This window comes from Dendrobates tinctorius, unplaced genomic scaffold, assembly GCF_039654945.1.
Source record: "Dendrobates tinctorius isolate UK_male_01 unplaced genomic scaffold, ASM3965494v1 ptg000245l, whole genome shotgun sequence".
Lineage (NCBI taxonomy): Eukaryota > Metazoa > Chordata > Amphibia > Anura > Dendrobatidae > Dendrobates > Dendrobates tinctorius.
The window spans coordinates 7,443,708-7,465,061 of NW_027361912.1; the positions used below are offsets into that span (position 1 = coordinate 7,443,708).

Genomic DNA, 21,354 nt, shown 5'->3' on the forward strand with positions numbered 1-21,354 from the left:
AGACGTGAAACAATCAGAGGAAAGTACAATAGAAAATAGAAACACGTCACCACTTCTGTATTTATCACCAACTCCTGATACCCAATTCTCTGGATACCACAATCCCCAATAACTACTACTTGAATTACTGTCTATAAAACCAGAGCCAAGAAAACAGGTAATTGATTTCTGGGAAATTCAGCATATTGCCATCCTGGTCACATCACCTGGCATATAATGTATAATGCCAATGTAAACAGGGAAGGAATAGGACAGAAAATACAATAGACAGGGGCATCTACAATGCTGTCACCTCCATCTGGGTAGAGTTGAGTAACCCCTTTGGTCTTGTGAGTCTATAAATTCCTGATCCAGTGCACACAATGCTCAGCGCTCCCTCAGCCTCTACTGGAAGGTGTGAGATCTAGGACCATGCTGAGGACTGGGCTACTCCTGCTGGCACTGCTGGACTGCCAGCTACTAGGTGAGTCCTGGCACAGGGGGGCTCCATATATCAGAGTCAGTAGTGGTGGGGACTCTACACTTCTCCTATAAGGGCTGATACTAAGTAACTAGGATTGTTTTCAATAGTTTTTCAAAGTTTCGGTAAAGTTTCTAAGCACAGATATTACTTCTGCCGGAATGGGACATAGTCCTGTAGTGAGCCAGGTGATTGGATTGGTGAGGACGGGTCATCTAGTCCAGGCATACATACACCAATGATTGTCACCGGCGCCAGTGACAGATCCTGCTCAGGCTGATGAAATCTGCTGTTAAAATAAGTAAGATCTGCAGAGCATTGCCTCCTCGGTCAGGTCAACTCCAATGTTGATCCTGGAAAGTTGGACGAGTGTCCTGCGAGTACAATGAGATTTTCCTCACATGACATCCGTATGGTGCGCTTTTTTTTAATTATTTTATTACAAAACTATTATTCTACAATCATTTACAGTATTCTGTGCTACAGAATGGTAATGCAGCCTTAAAAATAGGATAGCATATGGAAGGTCTATGTAGTCGATGGTCCAATTTATACGCAGATGAGTATGAGCCCTAAGGTTAAGTTCACACTAAGCATTTTTGCTTTTTTTAATGCAAATTTTCAGCTGTGTTTTACAGTGTCAGCTATGTCTGACATTTCAGAAATCTCATGCATACACATTGTTTTTTTGTCATCAGGATTTTGTGCTTCTCATGGCTTTTTTGCACAATGGAGCATGTCACTTCTTTCAGCGTTTTTCAACCTTTGAAATGAATGAGTGGTGAAAATCTGCACCAAAAATGCAGGTATCAGGTTTTGCTGCGTGTTTTGTGCCAAAATCTGATTCTATAGAATAGGCCTTGTTTTTCAATGCTAAACTATATCAGCATGCGCAAAAGACAAACCTAGTGATCAGGTTTTTCTGCAGAAAAAAAGGTGAAAAAACACCTAGTGTGAACTCACCCTTAATGAACTTACCCTTAACCCCTTAACGACGCCAAATCGCCATTTAATGGCAGCAGTTAAGGGTACTTATGCCTCAGCGCCGCTTTTTAACGGCGCTGAGAAATAAGTGTATAGCACCCACCACAGCTGGACTTTCTCCGGAGTCTCTGCTACCGGGGGTAGCTGAGATCCCAGAGAACATGATTCGGGTCAGTTTTTACCGACCCCAGTGTTGTGGTCGCCGTTGTTACCGGAATAATGGTGACCGCAAAAAAAAAAGTCTGATTTTCCATTTAATTTCTCTCTCCTCTGATATGAACGCACATCAGAGGAGAGAGAAATGGGGTCCCCCGATTCCTCTCCAGTACCTCTTCTTCCGTGATGAGAATAGCGGGCGCATGCGCAGTATGCCTGCCGAGATTTGCGGCTGACACCCGGCAACAATAGGAAATGTTTCATATTGGTTCATTTTGATCACTGTAATAGACCCTATCATGCCAAAACAGCTGACATGTGCCGGGAAAGATTTGGGCTCACCGCCGGAGCCCACATGAAAGGGAGGGAGTCTGACATCAGCGTAAATGTACGCCCAAAGTCAGAAAGGGGTTAAGTACTAAATTGGCTCCGCAAATCAAATCGTGTGCACCCAGTCAAGTCTATGGGTGCATTTAAAACATCCTAGTGCCTCCCGATTTCTGCAGAAACAGACAATGAAGAAGATGGAGGAATTAAGTTTTCCGTCTTCTCTGCACCTGTGATACAAGTCTCTCATGCGATGGAATCAGATCACAGTAAACTGACAATCGGATCAAACTCGGATCAGAGTGTAACCTGCACAATCCATCCAATTCTCCCGGATGAGAGAATTGTATCTTGTGTGAGCGAGCACTACGGCTAGGGTCACATTGCAATCAGAGTTTGATCAGAGTGTGATCCAATTCTCTAGAATAAAAAAAGGATACAATAAAAAAGTCTCCATCTTCACCATTGTGTCAGTGAGTGGAAAGCGAACTGCATTCAGATGTCACAGGAGATCAATCTGATGTTTTCAACTCACTCATTGGCTTTCATGGCCGAGCACGATCCAAATATCAGATCAAACTTGAGCAAGCTGCATTTTCTTTTCCTTTGACCGGCTCTGTCCAAGGAAAAAATTTAACATAGAATAACAATGGTCTGGTGTTTTGTCAGATCACACTTGGACCAAAAGTATGGCCATCTGCACGAGTCCTAATAATGATTTGTCTGTATCATTGATTGCAAGCTCTTGGGAAACAAAGTTATCAGTTTACAGACCGGTCTGTGAATCAATGCTTAATAGTTCATCTGCCCGTTCTGCTAATATTGGGCACAATGACTAATGATCGCTTATGTGCCGCCATATAAGCCGTAATATCAATGCTTCTAGAGAATGATACCTCCGTAATATGGCAGGCAGGGCCCCCTGACTCACCTTTGTATGAAATTACAGGTACACAACCAAAAATCAATCATTTTTGTAGTTCTGTTCCAAAAGAAATCCCTTCCTCCTGTCCTCATTACAATACTACCCCCATCCCATGCACTTCAGTTATGGCCCCGGAATCCCACGCCTGCGCCCTGCACGCCCTCAGAAGTACATAGCTCCCTTCTATGGGCACTGGATTCAGGGATCTTCTGTGCAGGCGCCAGCAAGTCACTGTGACCACCGATGTGCTCGCTGATAGGATGCTCTTCCCACTTCCTCTCTGCGAAGTCATCACTAGGAGCCATTTGTACATAGTGATGACTTTGTATGGAGGAATTGGGGAGAGCACCTTATCGGCGTGCTCGTCAGAGGTCACAGTGACTCGCCTGCACAGAAGATCCCTGAATGCAGTGCCCATAGAAGAGAGGATGAAGTATTTCTGAGGGAGTGCAGGGTGCAGGCGCGGGATTCCGGGGCCAGAACTGATGTGCATGGGAGGGGGTAGTATTATAACGAGGACAGGAGGCAGGGATTTCCAACAGACACAGCACGCCCCGGAGACTGGAAGAAATCATTAGCTTAAAGACAGAATATAACATTTCTCAGCAACAAGACCATTAAAATGAGATATACAGTTAGGACTAAGTTAAACATTTCTATCACCTGTATGCCCATATTAATAGGTCATAAACGTCCCAGGGGGTGACAGATTTTCATTTAACCCCTTCCCAACATGCGCCATACATATGTACGTCACTGCGGGAGCTGTGTTCCTCCAAAGCACAGTACATACAGTATATGGAGCCGCGGGGGCTTACACTGAGCACCGTCACGATCGGGTGCAGGTGTCAACTCTCCGGCTAGGTTCACATTTGCTGTTGAGCCCGCAGTGTATCGTCCGCAACTGCAACCGCATGCAAAAACGCATGCAAACACATGCTAATGCGGTTGCGGTTGCGTTCGATAGGCCAATGCTATTTCCAGGTGATTTTTTTTTACCCAAGCCACGCCCATTGGGCATACGCAAACGCAAAGCATACACATGTTGCTGCGTATGCTTGCGTTCCAATAGATAGTAATGTGGTTGTTTTATGCACTTCATCCGTAGTTACCCACATGCAGATGACTGCGGATATTTGATGCTGCAAAAAATGCAACACGATGTGTTCGCCACGCCCTGCCGCACACCGTAAAATGATGCAACCGTACACAAATGCAGGCAAATGCATGCAAACGCATGTCCATGCGTATACCATGTTAAAGATAGGTACGCGTGACGCATGCGGATGTATGCGGATGAAACGCTGCGGACACAACTGCAAATTGAAACCAGCCTTATTGCAAGCTAGCATCTTGCAGCAATGCCCACAATCAGTACTAGCACAGATCGCAGACATTTAACACCTCTGCTGCCGCTGTCAATAGTGACAGCGACATTGAGGAGATCGCACAAGGAGTAGGCTCCCTGCGTGCTTCCATCAGGATAATGTGATGCGATCTCATTGCTCTGATGGTCTCCATGAAGACCCCTGGCCACAAGATGGCCGCAAGGTTCTTAAGGGTCCTGCAGGGAAGGTGGCTTATACATATATGGAGCCGCGGGGGCTCACGCTGAACACCGTCACGATCGGGTATGGGAGTCAGCTCTAAGTGAGAGCTGACACCTTGCAGCAATGCCCACAATCAGTACTAGCACCGATCGCAGACATTTAATACCTCTGCTGCTTCTGTCAATAGTGACAGTGTAGGGAAGGTGACCTGACGGACGGACGGACTAGTCAGAGTGAAGAAAGATAGGTTTGCACAGTGTAGGTAGGAGTCAGTGATTACAGTGGGGAAACAACTAGGAAAGTGTAGTGGACGTGCAGTACCTTGGGATGACCATTAGATGGCAGGGTGGAGTGTGAGCAAAGGACTTTACAGCAGCTTAGGGCTTTAGAAACCGTTGGTCATGGGGGGCGTGGTGACAGTTAGAGTGACAGTTTCAAGGAACCGGGGGAGTTATAAATACTGAGGGAGGGTTCCAGAAAGTTCCAGTCCCCAGGGGGAGCCCAGGTGACAGGAGGACTGCGACAGTCTGTGCACTCTGAGGAGAATCCAGACCAGGGGGACTGAGGAGAGAGGACGTCAGGGGAGTGGTCCTGACAGGAAAGGACCGCAGTTGAGACGAGGTACTGGGTGTAAGACACCGTATGTGACACGACGACTGAGCAGTAGAAGCGCTGTTGGTTAATGGGCCTAAGGCGGCCACAGTGACGGAACTGTCAGGAGCGTCGACAGTAAAGGAGGGGACGGTGTGTGCAGACACGTCTCCAGTGTACGGTGTGAGAAGCGGCTCTGGAAACGGAGGGCCGCGAGGTGTGCCGTCAGTCGGACGGCAAGTGAAGAAATAAACTTGGACCTGTTGCACCCAGAATCTGCCTCCATCGTGTCTCTGTTGTCATCTCTGCGCGGTATAAAAGTAGGACCACCCCCCCCCAGCTCGGCACCCCACCACCGACACTACATTTGGCGTAGTCGGCAGGATCGCCGCCGCTAATACCCCATCTTCTGCGGCAGACCTGCCTCAAAGAATGGAAAAGGACTTGGACTACTCTGTTTGGATTACAATTACCTGTGGATTACAAATGACCTACCTGTGGAATACAAATGGGAAGCGCTGTGGCGGATCTGTGTGGCCAGCAGAGGATCCGGGGCGGTACCAGGTACTGTGCAGTATGGCGATGTTGCTTCAGCACAGAGGAGAGGTCCGGGTGTTTGCAGTCGTGTTGAATGGACTGGGACCCCCTCCAACGTACCCCAAAAGGAAGCAGTATGTGCCTGGAAATCGACGCTTCCATATATTGGACCCTGACAGGATGGTGGAGAGGCCTGCCGACACCTCACCTCACAGAGGGAGTGGCACAGAAGAAAAACTTGGCTGCGGCTGTCTGATGCCATTCGAGTGCTGCCCAACAGACGGTATGAGACTCTGCAGGTGTCGGGGCATCGGCCGCCTAGAGTGGCAGTGGCGGCAGGGGATGGAGCTGTGCCAGAAGTCGCCCTCAGAGCCACGGGAGAGCAGCGGGATGCTGAGCTGGGGAGCGGAGCCTGAGCGGAGTCAGCGAAAACGGCCGCCACCAATACCAGCAGAGGACTTCTCAGCGGAGCCCCCGAGTTTAGGGGAAAAACCCGCGGGACAGTGGAGCGAGGGACGGAGGCTGCGGGTGAAGCCACGTATTGATGTGATGGAGGCCGCAGCGCCGGGGAAGGTGAGAGTACCCCCGGCACCACCAGTGCCTCCGCCAGCGGCCCTCATCATTCCGCTGCAGCATGCTGCCCCCTGCGCACCGGAAGGCCTGGGTACATCGGGCCCAGTGGTGTATGCAGAGTTGTGCGAGGCCCCTGCTCAAGTACCTGAGGTACCCCGCCTGGAGCCGCCAGTGCGGAAGTCATCCAAAGAAGACGCTGCTGCGTTCCCCCTGCTGATAGCAGCTGCGTCGTTGGAACCGGCCGTTACTCCGGCTCCATTGGAAGTAGTGGATGCGGCCTGTCCTGAGGCCGCGGTTATGCCGCTGCTGAAGTCGACTGCGGCCGACTTAGTGGGCCTTGTGATTCCAGCCTCCAAGGACCCGGTTGTCCCCATTTGCCACCTGGCCCCAGCGGCTGTTGAGCCGCAGGAATCATCGGCCGCCTCTGATCCACGTCCTTCCTCGGTTAAGTCCCGCCCACCGGACTCCAGGGCTCATGCCGGACCCTCTATTTGGGTCGCAGGAGTTATAGAGAAGAAGAGGGCCAGGGGGCAGGAAGTCTGGAACCTGCTCCATGAGAGGGGAGAGGCTGGCATGGCGGCTGCACGACCCCCGGGACGGCTCGTTTATTCTATCTTGCAGAAAGGGACACTTCTTGCATCCTGGGAGCTCCACGGTTGTGGGGTCCCATACTACTGACCACCGAAAGGAGGATTGAACTGTCAGGAGTTCGTTGCACCGTTGTGCAGGTCAAAAGGACAGTTCGCGGTCAGCTTTTAAAAAAAAAAAAGAAATGTTTATCTGTGATTTTTATGTCTGTTTTTCTATGTTCCTCTTACAGGATAGTTTGTGTTTACTTGTTAGACTGACAGAGCGGGGATACTTAGAAGAGAGGGAGTGTCCATGTCCAAGGAAGGGGGGAGAAAGAAGACATGCAATGTTATGTTGTTATATGTTGGTTTTAAAATGAGCAAAAGAAAACGGAAAAAAAAAAATTATAAAAAATGGGGTACTTGTGCTATTATAAAGTTGTATGATGTATAATATGCAAAGTAAAATGCAACAGGTCCGGGTAAGGGAAGGTCTGCGGGACCAAAGGAAAGTGTGAGATCCGGTAGGGATCTAAGAGTTGAGGAGGTCTGGGAGACCGGGACGCCGACCATGACATGTAATTGAAAGAAGGAAAATGAGTTGGAAGACGTGAGAAAGACAGCCGTCCTAGGTCAGGTCCCCAACACCACGGACACCCCTGAAGAAGGAAAGGCGGGCGCCGGCAATGATCTGGTAGGTGAGTGGCCTCGATCATGGCGTACTGGATAGTGAAAGGTAACAGTAGGGGAAAGATACACGCCGTAGAGAGAATACGGGTGTACCTTGCCCAATTTGAAAGACGTTGTCATGTGGCGTGCGCGCTGGTGAGTAGCAGTAGGCTGCTCAGAGCATAGTGCTCCCAGTATGGTTCGGCCCCCGCAGATAGTGGGTTTGGCTCAACTTCTGGTCCGACAACAGAATGTAGGTGTAGATTCAGAACGACGAAGGCAGAGATGACGATTGTCGAGGACGACAATGGACAAAGGAAGGGAGAGTGTAGGGAAGGTGACGTGACGGACGGACGGACTAGTCAGAGTGAAGAAAGATAGGTTTGCACAGTGTAGGTAGGAGTCAGTGATTACAGTGGGGAAACAACTAGGAAAGTGTAGTGGACGTGCAGTACCTTGGGATGACCATTAGATGGCAGGGTGGAGTGTGAGCAAAGGACTTTACAGCAGCTTAGGGCTTTAGAAACCGTTGGTCATGGGGGGCGTGGTGACAGTTAGAGTGACAGTTTCAAGGAACCGGGGGAGTTATAAATACTGAGGGAGGGTTCCAGAAAGTTCCAGTCCCCAGGGGGAGCTCAAGTGACAGGAGGACTACGACAGTCTGTGCACTCTGAGGAGAATCCAGACCAGGGGGACTGAGGAGAGAGGACGTCAGGGGGGTGGTCCTGACAGGAAAGGACCGCAGTTGAGACGAGGTACTGGGTGTAAGACACCGTATGTGACACGACGACTGAGCAGTAGAAGCGCTGTTGGTTAATGGGCCTAAGGCGGCCACAGTGACGGAACTGTCAGGAGCGTCAACAGTAAAGGAGGGGACGGTGTGTGCAGACACGTCTCCAGTGTACGGTGTGAGAAGCGGCTCTGGAAACGGAGGGCCGCGAGGTGTGCCGTCAGTCGGACGGCAAGTGAAGAAATAAACTTGGACCTGTTGCACCCAGAATCTGCCTCCATCGTGTCTCTGTTGTCATCTCTGCGCGGTATAAAAGTAGGACCACCCCCCCAGCTCGGCACCCCACCACCGACACTACATTACGGGAGTCAGCTCTAAGTGAGAGCTGACACCTTGCAGCAATGCCCACAATCAGTACTAGCACCGATCGCAGACATTTAATACCTCTGCTGCTTCTGTCAATAGTGACAGCGACATCGAGGAGATCACGCCAGGAGTAGGCTGCCTGCGTGCTTCCATCAGGATATCTCGATGTGATCGTGTTGTTCTGATGGTCTCCTTAAAGACCCCTGGCCACAAGATGGCCGTGGGTTAACACTAGAACTACTGATGGAGTCATTTTGACTCCTTTCGTTTTTTATTTCTCTTCTGTGACTACATTTTTCAGAATTCCGGCTTGAAACTCGGTGACTTTTCCTCAAATATGATGTGAAAAAAGATTTTGTGAGAATAAATAATTTTGGTGAAAAATTTGCGTGTTTTTTTCAAAATTTACCAAGAACTACTGAAGGGAGTCATTTTGACTCCCTACTATATTTTGAGGTCCTTTTGTCACTAAATGTTGCTATAAAGTTTTGTGCATAATTTTTTCACTCTGTCTTATTTACCCTGATGTTCATATAGATGTAGTTCAATTTACATGTCAACTTTTCACATTTTCCTTGTGTTTTACCTGCTTGTATTACTGTGTAATACTGAACAAAATAGCTTGTTTACTCTAGGCTCTTATCTTATCAGATTTGATGAGAAATCTACTCGATCGGAGAGACTGCAAACGGACAAGTTTGCTCTATTTTCTACTGTGTGGGACAGGTTTATTGAAAATTGTATTGCGTGTTACAAACCTGGCCCATACATAACGGTGGATGAGCAACTTTTCCCAAGCAAAACTAGGTGTCCATTCACGCAGTACATGCCTTCCAAACCAGATAAATATGGCCACAAATATTGGCTAGCTGTTGATAAGGAGAGCAAATATCTGGCAAATGGCTTCCCTTATCTAGGCAAAATATGACACACGCCGTGCTGAGGACCGTTTAGCTGACCATGTGGTAATGAAGTTATTGGACCCGTTTTTGAAAAAAGGTCGCAATGTTACAACCGATAATTATTTTACTTCAGTAAAATTAGCTAAACAGCTAAAAAGCAAAGGAACAACCATCGTGGGAACACTGAACAAGATAAGGCGAGAAGTGCCTAAAGAAATAAAATCCATGAAAGAGGAATTGTACAACACTAAAGTGTTTAGAAATGAAGACAATTTTACACTTACAGTATATCAAGGAAAGCCCAACAAAAATGTTGTCATTTTGAGTTCCGTCCATCCAGATGTTGTTGTTGCGTCTGATTCCGCTAAAAAAACTCCAGAAACGGTAAAGTTTTACAATGAAACAAAATATGGAGTAGATGTAGTGGATCAGATGGCACGAAAATATACCACACGAACATGCACAAGGAGATGGCCTGTTCATGCATTTGAAAATGCCTTAGACTTTGCGGGTATAAATGCATGGATAATATTCAAGGAGATTACCCACCAAAAAATGTCACGCAAGGCATTTTTGCCAACGCTTGTGAGAGAGTTGAGTGGTCCTTATGTCACAGATAGGGAAAAGGGTTCCACGTCCCAAGTTTCTACATGCTCAGAAGTGATGGTTCAAACAAAATTTTGCCAGATCAAAGAAAAGTGCAAGAAAAATAGATCTGTCGGCAATTGTAAGACTTGTGGTAAGTCTTTGTGTGGGCAATGTACTGCCATAAATCAAAGGCAATGCCTAAAATGCGAAACACCAAATGTTTAGAAGGTGAATTCTGCGCCATATTTTCATTTTTATGCTCCTCCACCTACATTTTCTCTGCTTTTTGTTCTTCAGTTGTTGTTGAATAAAAAAAAATGTTTGAAAAACGTCTATTATAATGATTGTTATTTTCTGTAGAAAAATAAGAAAAGCAGAAAAAAAACAATCAAAAGCATTACTGTTGGATCTCACAATAATAATACATTACAAAAAATATAATTATTAATAAATAACCACAAATGAAACTCTAAAAATAAACGAAAACAAGCAAGGAGTCAAAATGACTCCTTTCAGTAGTTCTAGGCAGGGTCACGAGTCCAGTAGTCCTATTGTTAAGGGTCCTGCAGAGAAGGTGGCTTGTGAGTGCCTGCTCTCGCTGACATGCCTCCTTCCCTGCTTGTCAGATGATCTGTGGTGCAGAAGCATTGCAGAGCATCAGATCAGCGATCTTATACTGTACAGTGATCTCCCTTCCTGCAACAATGGAACAAAGTAAAAAAAATTAAAAATTGCAAAAATATATTTAAAAAATCCCCAAATAATGAACAAAAAAAGAAAAATTATTATTCCAATAAATACATTTATGTAAAAAAAAAAAATAAAAAAAGGGCACATATTTGGTATCGTCATGTCTGGAACGACCCGCTATTTAAAACTGTCCCAATAGTTAACCCCTGCAGTGAACACTGTAAAAAAAAAAACTGAGGCAAAAAATAATGATTTATCATCATACCGCCAAACAATAAGTGCAATAAAACGCAATTAAAAAGACGAATATAAATTAAAATGTACAGCTGAAAATGTAATCTTGTCCCGCAAAAATCGAGCCATCACACAGCTCAATCAGAGGAAAAATAAAAAAAGTTATAGCTCTCAGAGTAAAGCGATGCAAATAAAAATTAACTTTCCTATAAAATAGTTTTTTGATTGTGTAAAAGTACCAAAACATAAAAAAATATAAATGGGGTATTGCTGTGCTCGTACTGACCCAAATGATAAAGCTGCTTTACCAATTTTACCACATGCGGAGCGGTATTAGAAAAGCAAAAACAAAAAGCAATTCCTGAATAGCTGGTTTTTGTTCATTCTGTCTCCCAAAAATTGGAATAGAAAGCGATCAAAAATTGTCATCTGTTCGAAAATGGTACCAATAAAAACGTCAGCTCGTCCCGCAAAAAAACAAGCCATCACATGACTCTGTTGGCGAAATATGGAAAAATTATAGCTATCTAAATATGGTGATGCAAGAACTAGTTTTTGCGATAAAAAGCATCTTTTAGGCCTCTTTCACATGTCCATTTATTTCCTTACCGGAAAAACCGGTACCAGAGATATCCGTGTCCATGTGTCCGTGTGTGTACTATGTTGAGCTGAAATCCTGGGACAAATTTTGGTGCCATTTTTACCCATTTCCAAGTATTAAAAACGAAAGTCACAATCAGCACAAAATGTCTGGGGTAAATAACGAAGCAATTGCTTCGGTCCAAAGACAAGGGCACAAATTCCAGTCAAGATAGAGTACAAGGTGGAAAAGCTCCTATAAATACAATGGGCAAAAAGTACCACCAATAATAAAAGACAAATATATTCTTTATTATTCCATATAAATATTAAATGCCAACAATATAGGCCACTTGAGGGAAAAAGGGACAAAAAAAAGTACTGCAGGTACATACGGGAGTACACAGAGAACAGCAGAGACCAAAAAATGAATATATTAATCTCTCATATATAGAGAATAACGGGTAAGTATATAACAATACATATGTATTCCAAAATAGGGCAAGTAATTAAGGTGCACATACAAAAGATATACAAATTAGTATGCCCAAATATGGTAATAAAAATGAAAGTGCCGCTTACCCATGGTCACCGGTCTGTCTGTGCAGACCCCCTGACGCGCGTTTCGCGTTAGGTGCTTTCTCAAATGTATGAAAATTTTAAACTTGGGGCTTACACACAATCTTGATGGTAAAAATGTAAATAATTTTTTCTTCACTGCCCAATGGTATAAAATTCTGTGACACACACATAATCGCTGCAGCACTAGATGAATTCATTGAGAGATTTAGGTTGTAAAATAGGGCAACTAATAGGGGGTTTTGCTGTTCTGGCACCTCAGGGGCTCTGCCAATGTAACATGGCACCCTCAAAGAAGTGAAGCTAAATCTGCACTGTAATATGGTGTACCTTCCATTCTGAGCTTTGCACTGTGCCTCACAAGTAGTTTTCGACCACATATGGGCTATCATTGAACTCAGAATAAATTGCACAACAAATTTTGGGGTCCATTTTCTCCTGTTACCCTTGTGAAAATACAAAATTTGGAGTTCAAATAGATTTTTGTGAGAAAAATGTGATTTTTTTTATTTTCACGGCTTAACATTATAAACTTCTGTGAGGCAACTGGGGGTTCAAGGTACTCAATGCACATGTAGATAAGTTCTCAAAGGAGTCTAGTTTCCAAAATGGTATCATTTGTGGGCGGTTTCCACTGTTTAGGCACCTCAGCGCTCTCCAAACACGACATGATGTCCACTAATTATTCCAGCAAATTTTGCATTCAAAAAGTCAAATGGCGCACCTTCCCTTCCAAGTCCTGCGAACAAACAGTAGTTTTCCTCCACATATTGCATATCAGCGTACTCATGAGAAATTGCACAACAAATTGTATGCAGCAATTTCTGCTTTTACCCCTATGAAAATGTAAAATTTGGAGCTAAAAAATATTTCTCTAGGAAAAATGTGATTTTTTATTTTCACGGTTCTACGCTATAAACTTCTGTGAAGCATCTGTGGTTTCAAGGTGCTCAATACACATATAGATAAGTTCCCTTTGGGGTCTAGTTTTCAAAATGGTGTCATTTGTTTGGGGGTTTCCATTGTTTAGGCACATCAGGGGCTCTCCAAACATGAAATGGCATCTGCTAATTATGCCAGCAAATTTTACATCCAAAAAGTGAAATGGCGCGCCTTCCCTTCTGAGCCCTGCCGTGTTTCCAAACAGTGATTTTCTTCCACATATGGGGTATTGGCATGTTCAGGAGAAAATGCACAACAAATTGTATTTAGCAATTTGTCCTGTTACCCTTGCGAAAGTAAAAAAAAATTAGGTCTAAAGTAAAATTTTTGTGAAAGAAATTTATGTTTATTTTTTCCTTCCACATTCCATTAATTCCTGTGAAGCACCTGAAGGGTTAATAAACTTCTTGAATGTGGTTTTGAGCACCAAGAGAGGTGCAGTTTTAGAATGGTGTCGCTTTTGGGTATTTTCTGTCATATAGACTCCTCAAAGTCACTTTAAATGAGAGGTGGTTCCTCAAAAAATGTTTTTTCAAATTTTGTTGTTAAAATGAGAAATCGCTGGTCAACTTTTAACACTTTTAACTAGAGATGAGCGAATATTTCATTGTTTGGTTTGGATTATGATCGCCAAGTTTGCAATATTTGCTGATTAATTTGTCAAATATTCACCAAACATAACCGAACACCATTCACGTCAATGGGAGGCAAAAATAAACGCATGCACAACACTTTATAATGGCCCGAAATGTTGCCAAATCAAAAGAGGGACAGACACTAGGAAAGTGGCCTCAATTCACGGACAGTACAAATTGTAGCATGAAACTGCAGCAATCAGCCAAGCATGACGTACCGTGGTCTGGGACAGCAATTACAGCTCTCAATTGAACATCACAGTAAGACGAGGCGGGTGAGGGATCGGTGTAGGGCCCCATTGATAGGAGCCCTGATACCACATGCAACACCTCTATCTGCTTTCATGCTAAGCCACACTCAGGTGGCACAAATATCAGTTTTGTAGACTACCATTGTCAGAAAAATGTAAGGATACTAACACAGGTAGTTGAGTCCAAGGAAGTGGAGGCCTGACGGTGTCGGAGGCCTACTGCTACAGGCAACAGGCATTTGTTCACATTCCCAAAAATTATTGGCAGACACCACCAAAGTGGCATCAATTACACCACAGTAAAAATAGTATAATAGGGACAGACAGTTTTTCCACTACACCCAATCCAGCAGATGGACACCCAACCAGGAGTGTTCACATTTAAACAGATGAGGGCCTTACGCCACAGAACTGGCATCAATTTCACCACATTAGAAATAGTATAATAGGGACCCAGTGACAAAACATCACTGCTCTAGAGGAGATTTGCATGGAGGAATGGGCCAACATACCACCAACAGTGTGTGCCAACCTTGAGAAGACTTACAGAAAACGTTTGACCTCTGTCATTGCCAACAAAGGATATATAACAAAATACTGAGATGAACTTTTGTTAATGACCAAATACTTACTTTCCACCATAATTTGAAAAATAAATCTTTCTTATTGCCGATTCAGTCTTCCCAGCCTGGTGCAGGGCTACAATTCTGTTTATGTCATCGCTAACCATCTTAGTAGCCATTTCAAAACTGTGCAGAAGGGTGTAGAGGTCCTTACTCTGTGCCCAATCTATAAACACGATATGTGCCACGTCCGTACTGTGTTGGTCCAGGCTATACTACATGACATACTGCGTCAGGGCTCGTTGCTGCTGCCACAGTCACTGAAACATGTGCAGAGTGTAATTGTTAGAAGGTAGCCCGGGGTGGTAGTCCCAGCCGAGTCAACTAAGCCACAGTCAGTATACACCCCGGGTACCTTGCACAGCAAATGACCGGACTGACACAGCTCCCAGACATGACTTCAATCCAACAGAGAGAACATCTTTAATAACAGAGATGAACGAAGTACAAACACTGGTTTCCTGCTCTCTCTCTAGCCTCGTCGCGGTCATATCCACAACAGTCATGACGGCTGAAAGAGGTGGCAGTCCCCACGCCGGAATCTGAACACTTAAAGTCCCTTCGGCGGGGCCCCCCCTACGAAATCCTGGGGCCCATGTTGCTGTCCTTAAGTCCCGGGCAGCTGATTCTATCCCTTCCGGGGGTCTGGCAATGCCCATTTTGTGATCCTTTAATCCAGAGCAACATATTCTGTCCCCTCCTGGGGTCTGGCAATGTCCTGGCTGTGGCCATACACCTGCCCAGGACAAACTTGCTGGGCTACTCCCTTTTCTGCTGCAGGCCCAGCCCACATCTTTAGCTCTAACCTGTCCCTAAGGCTGGTTTCACATTAGCGCTTTTGTGCGCAGCGCATCGGGCGCACCAGTGCGCACCTATATTTTACATGATGTGCGCATGGTCTTGCGCATATTTGCGCTTTCGTGCGCATGCGTTTTTTTGTCTTTTGCGCCAGGCGCGTCAGACGCAACATGTTGCATTTTTGGTTCCGCCCTGTCTCGTTAAAACAACGCATGCGCACGGAATGCGCACGGAATGCGCAAAAACACCACATTGGAGCCTATGGGAGCGCAATACTTGCGCATGGTCTTGCGTTTTTATGCGCATGCGTTTTTTACATAAACATGACTGAAATTTGGTCTAGACAGTAAAAAAAAAAAATTGAACCAAGGTGATAAAATGGTGTGGGCACTGGGATTCCACAATACTTTAAGGATTGCTCACTAGTGGACACACAGCACAAGCTGCACCAATGTAAGTATGAAAAACCTAATGTCTGGCTGAAATTTCAATACATTTCTATGTACTTATGTCTCTTTTTTTTTTATTGCAGCATGTCTTCATCTGGTGAAGAATATGTCCCCGGGACAGGGCAAGAGGCAGAAGAAGTGAGTACTATGCTTCCGTATGGATTTGAAAAAATAAACACATGTGATTAATTTTTTTGGTTTAATTTTCAGAGCTCATCCTCCATCACGCCACCACCACCGGAGGAACGGCAGGAGCAGCAAGGCCAAGTGCGGGCGGGTAGACGTGATGTAAGTACAGACGGACTGTTTTTTTTTTTTTTTTACTTATTTTCTAGTCTGGTTTTTTTTTTTTTTTTTTTTTTTGGTATTTTTTAGTTTTTTTTTTTTAAATTTTCATGGTTGTTTTTTTCGATGTTTGTTGTTTTTTTTCCATTTATTTCCATTTAAAACAAATAATTTTTTCATGGATTGTTTATCAATATCTAGGGCTCAAAGTGTGTATGTGTGTGTGTGTGTGTTTGTGTGTGTGTGTGTGTATGTTTGTTTGTTTGGGTATATGGGCACGGGACTATGGGATGGAGGATATATATGATGGGTATATGGGCATGGGATAGAGGATATGTATGATGGTATATGGGCACGGGACTATGGGATGGCGAACATGTATCATGTGTATATGGGCACAGGCATATGAGATGGCGAATATGTATGATGGGTATATGGGCACAGGACTATGGGATGGAGGATATGTATGATGGAATATGGGCACGGGACTATGGGATGGAGGATATATATGATGGGTATATGGGCATGGGATGGAGGATATGTATGATGGTATATGGGCACGGGACTATGGGATGGCGAACATGTATCATGTGTATATGGGCACAGGCATATGAGATGGCGAATATGTATGATGGGTATATGGGCACAGGACTATGGGATGGAGGATATGTATGATGGAATATGGGCACGGGACTATGGGATGGAGGATATATATGATGGGTATATGGGCATGGGATGGAGGATATGTATGATGGTATATGGGCACGGGACTATGGGATGGCGAATATGTATGATGGGTATATGGGCACAGGCATATGGGATGGCGAATATGTATGATGGGTATATGGGCACAGGACTATGGGATGGAGGATATGTATGATGGAATATGGGCACGGGACTATGGGATGGAGGATAATTTTAAATTTATATAACTAACCACAGTTAGTTACTATGCCCGGGCAGCGCCGGGCTCTTCAGCTAGTTATCGATATTTTTTTTTTTAAAATCTTTCAAAGATTAATGTTTGTCTTTCTTTTCTAGGCTCCACAGCGGGAGGAGGACCTCGCCCTGGACAACGACGAGCTCATCCGTCTAGTCCAGGAGCGAGTCCCGTTGTGGGACACCCGTCACCAACTGCACTCGGACAACGTGGTGATCCGGCGGCTCTGGAACGAGGTGGCCGCATCGCTGATGGATGGCTGGGACAACGCCTCTCCCCGGGTCCGCAAGGATTTTCGTAAGTATTTAAATGCAGTGTGATGCAGCAGTGATCTTGGCCGGGATCACCCAACTGTGTGTGATGCTATTAACTCCATGGAGTTTCTATCATCACACACAGTTGGATGATCACAGCCTCCAGTGCATAGTCTTACTTTTTTTCTTTTTTTTTTTTTTCCATCACAGTGAACAAAGTCAGAACCCGTTGGCGCTCGATGAAGGACCGCTTCAACAGGGATATCCGTCAGGAGAATAAGGTTCGCAGTGGTGCTGCGGCAAGGACCGGCACGAAGTACCGATACCATCGTGCCTTGGCATTTTTAAGACCGGTCCTTGCCTCCCGAACGTAAGTATTTTCTAGTTGTATTGTGTTTTATTCTGTGCTTTTCTATTCCACAGGAGTTGGCGATTGTTAATTTATGGTAGTAATTTCTTTCTTTTCTTTTCACAGCACCTGGAGCAGCACCCTGCAACCTGGTCCCGAAGCGGTCCTTCATCAAGCTGCCCCGGACCCCTCCCAGCCATCCATCAGCGAGGAAGCACCTTGCAGGTCTGCACCACAGTCATCTGGAGACCAGGAAGCTGGTCGCTCAGGTGTTCCCCTGTCCCAGGTCTCTGCCATTGGTTTTGCGGGCACTTCCCGCCAGCAGCGGCAGAGGACCTTGGACAGGCCTCTCATGCCCGAGTTCGTTGAATTGAGCTCGGTCTTTCAGAGTAGCCTCAAGGCACTCTCCGATAGACTTGAGAGTGGTTTCCTCCTTTTGGACCAACGCTACAAGTCTATCGAGGGTCGCCTTGAGCGCCTGGAAGTCGACCTCGCCAGACCAGCGCATCATTTTTATACCCAAATAGCTCGGGACACGGCGGAACACCTTACCCCTGACCTCCAGTTGACTGTCATGCAGGCCTGCAACAATGCTTTTATGCAGGCTATGCAGCAGAGTAGGATTATGCAGCAGTCAGTGGTGGCATTTCCACCGGTGCCACCACTGACTCGTTTTACAGCATTACCTACTTCTGCTGCATATCACTGCACAGCCACCACACTTCCAAGCCTCGCCGGACACCAATATACCGCCCCAAGTCCGAGTGCAGCTGGACACTTACCCGCCAACACCATGCCAAGCGCTGCTCCTGCCTGGCCCACCACTGCTGCCGCCACCACCACTGGATGGCCCGTCGTCACCACCCCTGCCTTGAGCGCCGCAACCACCACCACCAGCGGGAGGACCACCCCGGTATGGACCGCCACAGCCACCACGCCTGCATGGACCGCCACCACCACCACCACCACCTCGGAGCAGCATCAGCTGGGGGACCCGCATTCAATATTTACGGCCCCTGCCAGGACATCCACCACCTCCAGCATGCCACAGCTGGAACAAGATCCTGGCAGGCGGTCAACAAGTGCCAGGCGGTCCCCCAGCTCCAGCCAGTCCCCAGCCTCCAGGCGTTCCAGAGGCTCAAGGCAGTCCAGAGGCTCAAGGCGGTCCAGAGGCTCAAGGCGGTCCCCGGGGTCTAGCCAGTCCTCAGGCTCAAGCGAGGACAGCAGGAAGACGACGGGCCACCGTCCTAAAAAAACAAAGAGGAGGACTCTTACCCTCCCTCCTCCCTCACCTCCCACTTCACAACTTTCCTTGCCTCAGCTCCCTTCCCCCACTTCTTTGGTTCCTCCTTCCCCTAGAACCCCTTACTCCACCCAAAGCCGTTCCTCATCCCTCCACACCCCCCAGTTTCCAGCAACTAAAAAATAATTTAAATAAATGTTATATTTTTTTTTCAAAATAATGTTTGGTTATTGTGTCTTTCGCCGCCTGCACACACTGCGCCCTACACTATGGTTTGTTTTTCTTTACTTTATACCGGATGGTCAGCCATCCAACTCTGAAAGGGATACTATATTTCTTTTTTTTTTTTTTATATATATATATATATATATATATATATATATATATATATATATATAAATAAAACAAAAATGAAATATAGTATCCCTTTCAGAGTTGGATGGCTGACCATCCGGTAGAAAGTAAAGAAAGGGAAACCACCAAAAAAAAAAAAAATTTTATATATATATAAAAATAAATATATATATATATATATATATATAAATATATATATATATAAATATATAAATATATATATATAAATATATATATATATAAATATATAAATATATATATATAAATATATAAATATATAATATATATTTATATAAATATATATTTATATTTATATATATATATTTATATAGATATATATTTATATAAATATATATATATATAGATATATATATATATATATTTATATATATATATATATATTTATATATATATATTTATATATATATATATATATTTATATATATATATTTATATATATATAAATATATTTATATATATATATATATATTTATATATATATATATATTTATATATATATATTTATATATATATATATTTATATATATATATATATTTATATATTTATATATATATATTTATATATATATATATATTTATATATATATATATATATATATATATATATATATATAAATATATATATATATATAAATATATATATAAATATATATATATATATATAAATATATATATATATATAAATATATATATATAAATATATATATATATATATAAATATATATATATATATATATTTATATATATATATATATATATATATATATATATTTATATATATATATATATATTTTTTTTTTATGGTGGTTTCCCTTTCTTCAATTTAACCTGGGCAGATGAGTAGTGGAGTTTATTAAGACACAGTACACTGGGTACAGGTATAAAAAACCATGTATTTTATTTTTAACAAACAACAAAACTATTAAACCATTTGATCCTGCCATGCTACACGACCAACATCGGATAAAAAGTAGTCCGCAAATTGGTCCCTTATTTGGGCAACTTCGACTGAGGACCGAAGAGGGTGCTGAGTAAAATCTGGCAAAGGGTTGGCAGCAGGCTCATCCATGTCAAAGTTCGGCCGCTCCTTTGCCATAACAAAATTGTGGAGAACCACGCATGCCTTCACGACCTCATCAACTGTTTCCATTTTGAGATTGATGGCGGTGCTGAGAATTCGCCATCTGGACACTAGAATGCCAAAGGCGCACTCTACAGTCCTGCGAGCCCTCGTAAGCCTGTAGTTGAAAATTTTCTTGCGGTGGTCCAAGTCACGGCTGGAGTACGGCTTCAGCAGGTTTGGGCACATCTGAAATGCCTCATCCCCAACCACTACAAATGGCAGTGGTGGAGTTTGGGTTTGGGGAAGAGGCCGTGCCAGTGGAAAATTGAAATGGTTGCCGTACAACCTCCAGCCCATATCAGAGTTCTTAAAAGTCTGTGAATCGTTGCACCGTCCGAATGCCCCTATGTCCACCGCCACAAACCGGCAGTCTGCATCCGCAATGGCCATTAGGACTGTGGAAAAGTACTTCTTGTAGTTGTAGTACTCGGAGCCACTTCTTGCGGGTTTTGTGATGCGGATGTGCTTCCCGTCCACCGCTCCTAGGCAGTTCGGGAAATTGCAGACTGCCCAGAATTTCTCCGATATTTGAAGCCACTTTTCGGCAGTGGGCAATGGCAGAAACTCCGGACACAGAACATCCCACAGAGCCCTGCAGGTGTCGGCAACAATCCCAGATAAAGTTGAGATTCCCAGCCGGTACTGGAAATGCAGGGATGAAAGACTCTCTCCAGTTGCCAGGAACCTGCCAAACATAAAAAGAAAAAATAATTATATTTCTGTCTTGGGTATTACTAAAAACACTGAAAATAAAAAAGTACATGGCCTAACTATTTTGCATGTTTTTTTAATACAACATAGCAAAAAAACATTTTATAAAGGCTTGGGATTAGTACATGCCAGAAGAAAAACCATTATGCAAAAAAGCAATTTCACAAAAATAATGTTAAAAATCAATAGCCAAAAAAAACCTAATTTTTTGGACCAAAAAAAAAAAAAAATAAAAAGCCAAAAAAATTATGCAAACATAACAACATACATACCGTAAGGTGACAAGGAGCCTTTCTTCGGGAGGAATGGCACGCCGGAGCTGAGTGTCCCTTCTCCGGATGTTTCCTTCAACCATACCCAGCAAGTC

At 44.2% G+C, this 21,354-nt stretch overlaps 1 pseudogene; it reads left to right on the top strand.

Annotated features, from left to right (window-relative positions):
- The first annotated feature begins 364 nt into the window (after positions 1–364).
- Positions 365–21,354, top strand: part of LOC141060855 (zinc metalloproteinase-disintegrin-like VLAIP-B) — a 176,698-nt pseudogene continuing 155,708 nt past the window's right edge.